Source organism: Camellia sinensis, chromosome 1 (assembly GCF_055761805.1).
Source record: "Camellia sinensis isolate YWXY chromosome 1, ASM5576180v1, whole genome shotgun sequence".
Taxonomy (NCBI): domain Eukaryota; kingdom Viridiplantae; phylum Streptophyta; class Magnoliopsida; order Ericales; family Theaceae; genus Camellia; species Camellia sinensis.
The window spans coordinates 126828151-126838184 of NC_138961.1; the positions used below are offsets into that span (position 1 = coordinate 126828151).

The window sequence follows — 10034 nt, forward strand, 5'->3', positions numbered from 1 at the left end:
GTATTGTTTTCCGCTATTCACGTTTATATATATGTATGCACATAGATATATTGTATTATATTGTTGGAGGTGTTCTTTTGCCCTTGTGCTTAAGGCCAAGGAAAGGGGTGGATGTGTTGATGGGTATGTGTGCAGTGAGTTATGATGTAAGACGAGATGATGACTAGAATGTGTGATTATTGTTTTTGGGATGCAGGCTAGAATGAGTGAATGATTGATTGTTTTAAAACATTTCTCTAAAGTAAAGATAATTTGGAGAATTTCTTTTGAATCATAATTGATGAGATGAAGAGATTATAATCAGGTTTTCCTTGAAAGGTTGAAAAGAAGGATTTTGAGAAGAAATTATATGTATTTATATATGTTTTATTTTTAAAATAAAATTGTCACATTACTTATATAGTATAATGTGGTGCATTCATGATCATAGCTATCTGCATGTTGCTATTGTTTAGGTTCATTTTTGAGATCTCTACTGGACTTTATGTTCATTCCACATTGCTAATCAATTTTCATGTACAAGTTGAGAAGCGGTGGCAAGGATCTTCTTCAATTGATGGCCAAGGGGCCTTATATTTGTTGGTGGTATGCCATTTTTGTAAAAAGGTTGAGCCCTTTCTTTTTATGTAATAATGTATGCCTACGGACATTTCTTTAATTGTAAAATATTTTGCATCTAATGTATGAACGAATGAGAGAATTTTCATTTATTTATGACCGTGAATGTATATAGCTTCCGTATGTTATTAATGAAATTGGATTATAATACTGGATATGGTAATATTGTTGAAGTAAAAAAAGTGGGACGTGACATGGTATAGATATATTTTCCACCACCAATAATAAATTCCAAGATGCCTAAAAGGAATGACATCAATCATAAATACATGGAAAGATTATCAAAACAAAGTAAAGCACCAAAATCCTTTTTTTTCTCCAAACCAACACTGACAATATGATTATAAGAATGAGCCTGATGAGAGAGTCTAAATTACAATATATATATGTGTGTGTGTGTGTGTGTGTGTGTGTGTAAAAAAATGAACTGATCTCATCGCATAAAATTGATGATATAGACTCACATAAGTGATTACTAAATAAGGGCAAAACGCACCTAACCCCCTATCATTTTGGGCTGTTGTAGATGACTTTCCTAAGGTTGGGAAATATACAAACACCTCTCCTATGGTTTTGAATTGATCTACAATTTTCCATCCAAACAAATGGCAATGCCCTATTTGCATGTATTGGTCCGTTTGATAGCTTTCCCTCCAAAAATTGTTTAATCAAAAGACCAAAATGACCCTACCCTTCACTATATAAGACAATGCTATGAAATGGATGTTATACTTCACCCAAATCAAAGGGAAAAGTGGAATCATCCTAGAACAATTAGTATTTCATCTCCCTTTTAATTTAATTTTTTAAAATTATATTTATACTCTTATTTATTTTATTTTTTATTTTTTTATTTAATCAAATATTTATTTGTTTAATTTGTCTTCCACTCTATAGTGTTTTTTTTTTTTCATTTTTTAATTTTATTGTTTAATTTTCTTTAAACTTTATTATACAATTTATTAAGAATATTGAAATGTTTTCTGCAACATGGGAGGGGAAACACTTGATTATATTTTATTAAACTTTATTATACAATTTTTTTTTTCTATTATGTTGTTATCTCTTATTTATTTTATTTTTTATTCAATCAAATATTTATTTGTTTAAATTGTCTTCCACTCTGTAGTGTCTTTTTTTATTTTTTATTTTTATTGTTTATTTTTCTTTTAACTTTATTATACAATTTGTTAGAAATATTGAAATGTCTTCTACAAACAATATTGGAGGGGAAACACTTGATTATATTCTATTAAAATTTATTGTACAATTTGTTTAATGCTCAAATATATGTGACTATTTTTTGAGTTATTTTTAGTGAACTTTTTTTTTTTTGGTATTAATTTGTATTATTATATGTATACTTTAGTAGTATTTTTTTAATTATACAATTTAAGTAAAATTTGTGTGACTATTTTTTGAGTTATTTTTGGTGAACTTTTTTTTTTTTTTTTTTTTTGGTATTAATTTGTTTTATTATATGTATACTTTAGTAGTATTTTTTTAATAAAATTTGTGTATTATTATTATACCAATGAGTTAATATTTTTTTTATTAGTCTTTACGTTTTTTCAGTAAATGAAAAGTAATATTTTCTATTCAAAAAGATAATTCTAAATAATTGTTATATACATTAATTTCAAATCATTCAACTTATTTTAATTATTATTAAATATGTTAAATATTAGTCTTATTTTAAAGATTTTGTTGATAATTTTTTCAATAATATTAATTTTATAAAAATTGAATTTATAGATTAAAAATTATATGTATTTTATTAAAATAAAATTGAATAAAATTTGTTTTGTTTTTTAATTAAAAAAAGTAAGGTGAATGATGTGATGTGATATGTGTTGTGTAGAGAGAGAGAGAGAGAGAAAGAGAAGGAAAGTGCATCTGTGTGGTGTGTGTGGGGGTTGAGTCTAGAACTGTGTGTAAAGATAAACTAGTCTTTCTGACATAAACATTAGCGGCTTGACGATTGCAAATCAATCCAAAATCATAGAAGAAGTGTCTGCATATTTCCAAATGTCAGGGGTCATTAAAAAAAAAAAAAAAAAAAATACCGAACTATGTGAACCATGAGCACATAAATGATAAATCACAAATGTTCATCAATGAGGACATTGGTTTTCATCAAATAAGAAAAACAAAGCATTATAGAAACACCTTGTTTCCATTATATAAATTATAATTAACAGAACCAAAATGTACCATGCAAAATAGCACAAACCTGAAAATCGAGAATTGTGGGATTCACCAATCTGGTATTTTTGGAATAACTCATATTACTATTCATTTCCATTTGTTTACTTTTCTATATAAATAAAGGACAATAGAATCAACATAATCACCATCCAAGAAAAATTATTTCCAATTCATTAACTCTGAACAAAGAAAGAAAAAGAAAACCACAAGCATTATAGAAAAATATATATATATATATATATATATATATCAATAAAATATTAAAGGGCAAAAGAACAAAGGCTTACATTGACTAGCAGACTTTATGCATTTTTTTGAAGGAAAAATTATCTATAAGTCCTATTTGGAAGACTTATTTAATATGAAATCCTATGAATATTCTTTTAGAGTTTGAAGTCATATTTAAATAGGAATGTGTTCTATAAAGTCCTATGAGTTGTATATGAATGATATTAGTGTACTATTATACCCCTAACTTGTTTTCATATTGTACCTTATTTTCTCATTCATCATGTCACGTTTGGGAAGGCTTTTAGGAAAGGCAAGTCTACAGGCAATGACCGCGTGAGTTTTTTTCGCCTTGATCATGGGATTCCAATGCATTTTCAAAATGTTGTTTAAATAGATATGGATATGGTTGATGATATGATGAAGTTTGAGGGTTGTGTGTTGATTACTTCGATAGATTTCGACTGCAATCGATTGAGGAAAAGAGGTTTTTTTTTTTTTTTTTTTTTTTTTGAAGTATATTGCTGTTTGTTTAAATGTGGATTATTCATCTTTAATAGGGCATTGACAATCTATTACACTCATTGATAGGCACACTTTGGCCAATGTTCTAATTAAATGTGTGTATTTAACATTGTGATGGTTGATGTGTTTTGATATGTTCGATGTGTGGGGTGGTGTGTATGGGTTCAACGGCTGGGTTGGGGGTATTTGGTTTTGGTTGTTAATTGGATGTCGAATGTAAACCACGTCGTAGGATGGCAATTGTACATTAGGACCTGGATGATCGTGTTACGATGCATGTTACATTTAGTGTGTAACGTTAATCCACATATACCATGTAGTAGATGACATTTGTGTGTTTGTTCGGTTGTATATGTGTTTGAATGTATATCGTGTCTTTGTTGTAATTAGTGTTTACATACATATCATAGTACGTTGCGCAAAATTATTAGGGATTTGGGTTTGTAATTGAATGTGGATTGAATCCCATCGCTCAATGTTGAAGTTATACTGAGTTGGGGGTGATGATGGTTCAATACACGGGTTGGATTGGAATGTTACATGTTACATTTAGGAGGTTACATTATTCGTAATTTAACAGAGTATTGAAATGTCACATCGGGTTTGGGATGAAAGGCATATGGGAATGTCACGGTGGGTTTGGAATGTTACATGTTACATTTACGTTACGTTTGGGATGAGAAGCATATGCTAATGTCACATTACGTTTGAGAATGTCACATTTGGTTTGGAATGTTACATGTTACATTTTTGTTTTGAATTTCAAATTTCCAACCATATAGATATGATCACAATCTATGGTAACATTTGATTTCCCATATATGGTATTCCCATTAATCAAGTTATTTTGAATTTCAAAAGCATATGAGAATGTCATGTTGGGTTTGGAAGTATCACATTGTATTTGGGATGTTACATGTTACATTTACGTTTTAAATTTCAAATTTTCAACCATATATATATAATCACAATCTATGGTAATATTGGATTTCCCATATATGGTATTACCATTACTTAGGTTATTTTGAATATTAAATTTCTAACCATATAGATATGATCACAATTTATGATAACATTGGATTTTCCATATATGGTATTGTCATTAATTAGGTAATTTTGAATTTTAAATTTCTAACCATATAGATATGATTACAATCTATGGTGACATTGGAGTTATTATCATTAATCAGGTTACTAATTAAATAAGATTGGGGGTAGATATGTCCACAAGAAAACAATAGGACCTATTAGGTTATAAGTTTTTTCATAGGAGCATATTGTATTAGTCTTCCAAATGTGACTTAAAACTAATTTCCCTTTTCTTAAATTGATGTCGAGCACAAATTTGTCAAAGACACTATTCTAAGAGGCAACTCAAAATTCATGGAAAGGACAAACACTCATCATGTAGGGGTCCATGTATAAGATACCAATAAGAAATAACCCAGTTTCTTAGGAAATAAATAAGGGTGTGTTTGGTTGGTATTTTGAGATAAATTTTCAAAAAAAAAATTAGAGAGAAAGTTTAGAAATTTTTTTGGTGTGTTTAGTTGTATATTTTGAAAATAGTTTTGGAGTTTGAAATAATTTGATATTTTGTTGTAGTTGAGTAGATGTGTGTAAGAAAAAAAGTGATTGAGAAGGAGAGAGTAGAGAGAAAAAGTGATTGATTGATGTGTAGGAGAGAGAGAGTGATTTTGAAAAAAAAATTCAAAAAATTTTCAACCAAACAATTTTAGAAATTTTTTCAAAAATTGTGTTTTGAGAGTTAAACCAAATAAGGCCATGATTTTTCAAGAAGAAAACTAGTAGATTGTTTCTATGATTTTTTTAATGAATTTTTTTCATTTTTTATGTCTTGTAGTTATAGGTGTGCCTATATTGTCAGACAAGATGACAATGTTATTTTATGGGAAAAATGGCATGGCAAAGAAACAGAAGCGAAGGAAGGAATGACAGGTTTTTAAGGCAAACATGAAGGAGAAGGTAGCCTCGGGACACTAGAAAACGTTGACTCAATCAGAAATTGGTAGGATTTGAATTTTATACTGTTTCGTTTTTTGTTTAATTTTCTAACTATTTTGTGTAATATGAAGGTTTCGAAAATCTGCCGAAACTTTTGTTGATTCAGTAAGCCCTAGACTCGCTTCTCAAAGGTGGAGGGAATTTGTATTCGATTCAGGACAAACCCATGCCAGAGGCTATGGTCAAACTTTGGAGGGGTATGACTGAGCTTGATGCGGAAAAAGAAACTACTGAAATGAAAGACTTGTTGGATTTGGCGAGGTGTAATGCTGTTGAGAAAAAAAAACTCTGAATGAGATTGTTAAGGCCATATCAGGCAAAATGAACATTACTATTCCAGTTCCCCCCCATGTTGCACTTGGTTCACCATCGCCACCACCACCTCCACCAATCTCTAACGGTGGAGGAGGTAATGGTGGTAACGGTGATTAGTGATAGTAATAAGGTTGACTTCAGTTTTTAGTAATGATGATCTGAGTGAGTTTTTAGGGTTTTTGGTAAGTTTGTTTCAGTGTTTCTTTTTTCTTTCTTTCTTTCTTTTTTATTTTATTTATAATTTTCGATAGATGTTGGTTGAAATCAGGACTCTTTTATTTGTAAGAGAATGAGTTTCAGTAATGGTAAGTTTGCTAGTATCTTTTTTTAAAGATTTCATAGCCCATAAAACTGTGAATTCATTTTTCAAGGGTCTGACGTCACATTTGGCCTCAGAGTGCAACTGCATTCAAGCTGCTGTACTAGGAGAAGCTTCACAGTTTTATAGGCTATGAAATCTTTGAAAAAAGAAACTAGCAAACTTACCATTACTGAAACTCATTTTCTTACAAATAACAGCATCCTAATTTCCACCAACATCAATAGAAAAAAAAAAATTTTAAAAAATAAAGGAAAAGAAAGAAAGAAAAAAGAAACACTGAAACAAACTTACCAAAAACCCTAAAAACTCACTTAGATCATCATTACTGAAAACTGAAATAAACCTTACTACTATCACTAATCACCGTTACCACTGTTACCTCCTCCGCCGTTACAGATTGATGGCGGTAGAGGTGGAGGTGGTGATGGTGAACCAGGTGCAACATGGGAGGAAATTGGAACAGAGATGTTCATTTTGCTTGATATGGCCGTTACCATCTCTTTCAGAGTTTTTATCTCAGCAGCATTACACCTCACCAAATCCAACACGTCTTTCACTTCAATAGTTTGCTTCTTCGCATCAAGCCCAATCATACCCCTCCAAAGTTCGGCCATAGCCTTTGGCATGGGTTTGTCTTGAACCGAATACAAATTCCCTCCTCCTCTGAGAAGTGAGTCTAGGGCTCCTTGAATCAACAAAAGTTTCGACACAATTTCGAAACCTACAAATTACACAAAAGAGTTAGAAAATTAAACAAAAAATGAAACAGCATAAAATTCAAATCCTACCCATTTCTGATTGATTCAGAGTTTCCTGGTGTCCCGAGGGCACCATCTCCTTCATGCTTACCTCAAAAACCTCCCATTATTTCCTTTGCTTCTGTTTCTCTGCCATGCCATTTTCTCTATAAAATAGCATCGTCATCTTGTCCGACAACACAGGCACACCTACAACTACAAGACATAAAATATCAAAAAAATTCATTATAAAATCATAGAAACAATCTACTAGTTTTCTTTTTGAAAAATCATGGCCTTATTTGGTTTAACTTTCAAAACACAATTTTTGAAAAAAAATTCTAAAATTTTGTTTGGTTGAAATTTTTTTGAATTTGTTTTTCAGAGTCACTTTCTCTCTCTTACACATCAATTAATCACTTTTTCTCTCACACACATCTACTCAACTACAACGAAATATCAAATCACACATCATGTCGTGGTCCATGTATAAGATACCTATAAGAAATTACACAATTTCTAAGGATATAAAAAAGGGTGTGTTTGGTTTGTATTTTGAGATAAATTTTCAAAATAAATTTTAGAAAGTTTAGAAATTTTTTTGGTCTGTTTAGTTGTATATTTTGAAAATAGTTTTGGAGTTTGGAACGATTTGATATTTTGTTGTAGTTGAGTAGATGTGTGTGAGAGAAAAAATGATTGGAAAAGAGAGAGAAGAGAGAAAAAGTGATTGATTGATGTGTACGAAAAAGAGTGATTTTGAAAAAAAAAAATTAAAAAAAATTCCAACCAAACAAAATTTTAGAAATTTTTTCAAAAATTGTGTTTTGAGAGTTTAACCAAATATGGCCATGATTTTTCAAGAAGAAAACTAGTAGATTGTTTCTATGATTTTTTAATGATTTTTTTTGATTTTTTATGCTTTGTAGTCGTAGGTGTGCCAGTGTTGTCGGACAAGATGACAACGCTATTTTATGGAAAAAAATGGCATGGCAAAGAAACAGAAGCGAAGGAAGGAATGAGAGGTTCTTGAGGCAAACATGAAGGAGAAGGTGGCCTCAGGACAACAAGAAACTCTGAATCAATTAGAAATGGGTAGGATTTGAATTTTATACTGTTTTGTTTTTTAATTAATTTTCTAACTATTTTGTGTAACATGTATGTTTCGAAACTGTGTTGAAACTTTGGTTGATTCAGGCCGCCATAGACTCGCTTCTTAGAGGTGGGGGGAATTTGTATTCGGTTCGGGATAAACCCATGCCAGAGCCTATGGTCGAACTTTGAAGGGGCATGACTGGGCTTGATGCGAAGAAGCAAACTGCAGAAGTGAAAGACATGTTGGATTTGGCGAGGCGTAATGCTGCTGAGATAAAAACTCTAAATGAGATTATAACGGCCATATCAAGCGAAATGAACATTCCTGTTCCAGTTTCCCCCCATGTTGCACCTAGTTCACCATCGCCACCACCACCTCGACCTCCATCGATCTCTAACCGTGGAGAAGGTAACGGCGGAGGAGGTAATGGTGGTACGGTGATTAGTGATAGTAGTAAGCTTGATTTCTGCTTTCAGTAATGATGATCTGAGAGAGTTTCTAGGGTTTTAGGTAAGTTTGTTTCAGTGTTTCTCTTTTCTTTCTTTCTTTTCTTTTTCTTTATCTATTTATTTATTTTTTAAATTCCGTTGGATGTTGGTGGAAATTAGGATGTTTCTATTTGTAATAGAATGATTTTCAACAATGGTAAGTTTGCTAGTATCTTTTTATAAAGATTTCATAGCTTATAAAACTGTGAATTCATTTTTCAAGAGTCTGACGCCATGTTTTGCCTCAGAGTGCAGCTGCATTTAGGCTACTATACTAGGAGAAGCTTCACAATTTTAGGGGCTATGAAATCTTTAAAAATAGATACTAGCAAACTTACCATTACTGAAACTCATTCTTTTACAAACAACAGCATCCTAATTTCCACCAACATCTACCAAATTATTTTATTTTTATTTTTTTTTTAAGAAAAAAGGAAGGAAAAAGAAACATTGAAACAAACTTACCAAAAACCCTAAAAACTCACTCACATCATCATTATTGAAAACTGAAATCAACCTTACTACTATCGGTAATCACCGTTACCAACATTACCTCCTCCACCGTTACAGATCGGTGGAGGTGGAGGTAGTGGTGACGATGGTGAACCAGGTGCAACATGGGGGAAAATTGGAACAGGAATGTTCATTTTGCTTGATATGGCCGTTACCATCTCTTTCAGTGTTTTTTATCTCAGCAGCATTACACCTCGCCAAATCCAACACGTCTTTCACTTTAGCAGTTTGCTTCTTCGCATCAAGCCCAGTCATACCCCTCCAAAGTTCGGCCATTGCCTCTGGCATGGGATTGTCTCGAATCGAATACAAATTCCCTTCACCTCTGAGAAACGACTCTAGGGTGCCCTGAATCAACAAAAGTTTCGACACAATTTTGAAACCTACAGATTCCACAAAATTGTTAGGAAATTTAACAAAAAACGAAACAGTATAAAATTCAAATCCTACCCATTTCTGATTGATTCAGAGTTTCCTGGTGTCCCAAGGCCACCTTCTCCTTCATGTTTGCTTGAAAAACATCCCATTCCTTTCTTCATTTATGTTTCTCTGCCATGCCATTTTCTTTATAAAATAGCATTGTCACCTTGTCCAACAACACAAGCACATCTACAACTACAAGACATAAAAAAATCATTAAAAATTCATAGAAACAATCTACTAGTTTTCTTCTTGAAAAATCATGACCTTATTTGGTTTAACTCTCAAAACACAATTTTTGAAAAAAAAAAAATTTCCAAAATTTTGTTTGGTTGAAAATTTTTTGATCCCTTTTTCCTACACATCAATTAATTACTTTTCCTCTCTCCTCTCTCCTTCTCATTCACTTTTTCTCTCACACAAATCTACTCAACTACAACGAAATATCAAATCACTCATCATGTACAAGTCCATGTATAAGATACCAATAAGAAATAACCCAATTTCTAAGGAAATAAAAAAAGGGTGTGATTGGTTTG

General features: G+C 31.6%; 1 long non-coding RNA gene across 1 annotated transcript; it reads right to left on the reverse strand.

Annotated features, from left to right (window-relative positions):
* Positions 1-8873: 8873 nt before the first annotated feature.
* On the reverse strand, positions 8874-9808 carry LOC145797226 (uncharacterized). Its single transcript, XR_014338494.1, has 2 exons — positions 9526-9808; positions 8874-9458 (listed from the first exon to the last, which is right to left on the reverse strand). It is a non-coding gene; the product is annotated as an uncharacterized LOC145797226 (long non-coding RNA).
* Positions 9809-10034: the final 226 nt, after the last annotated feature.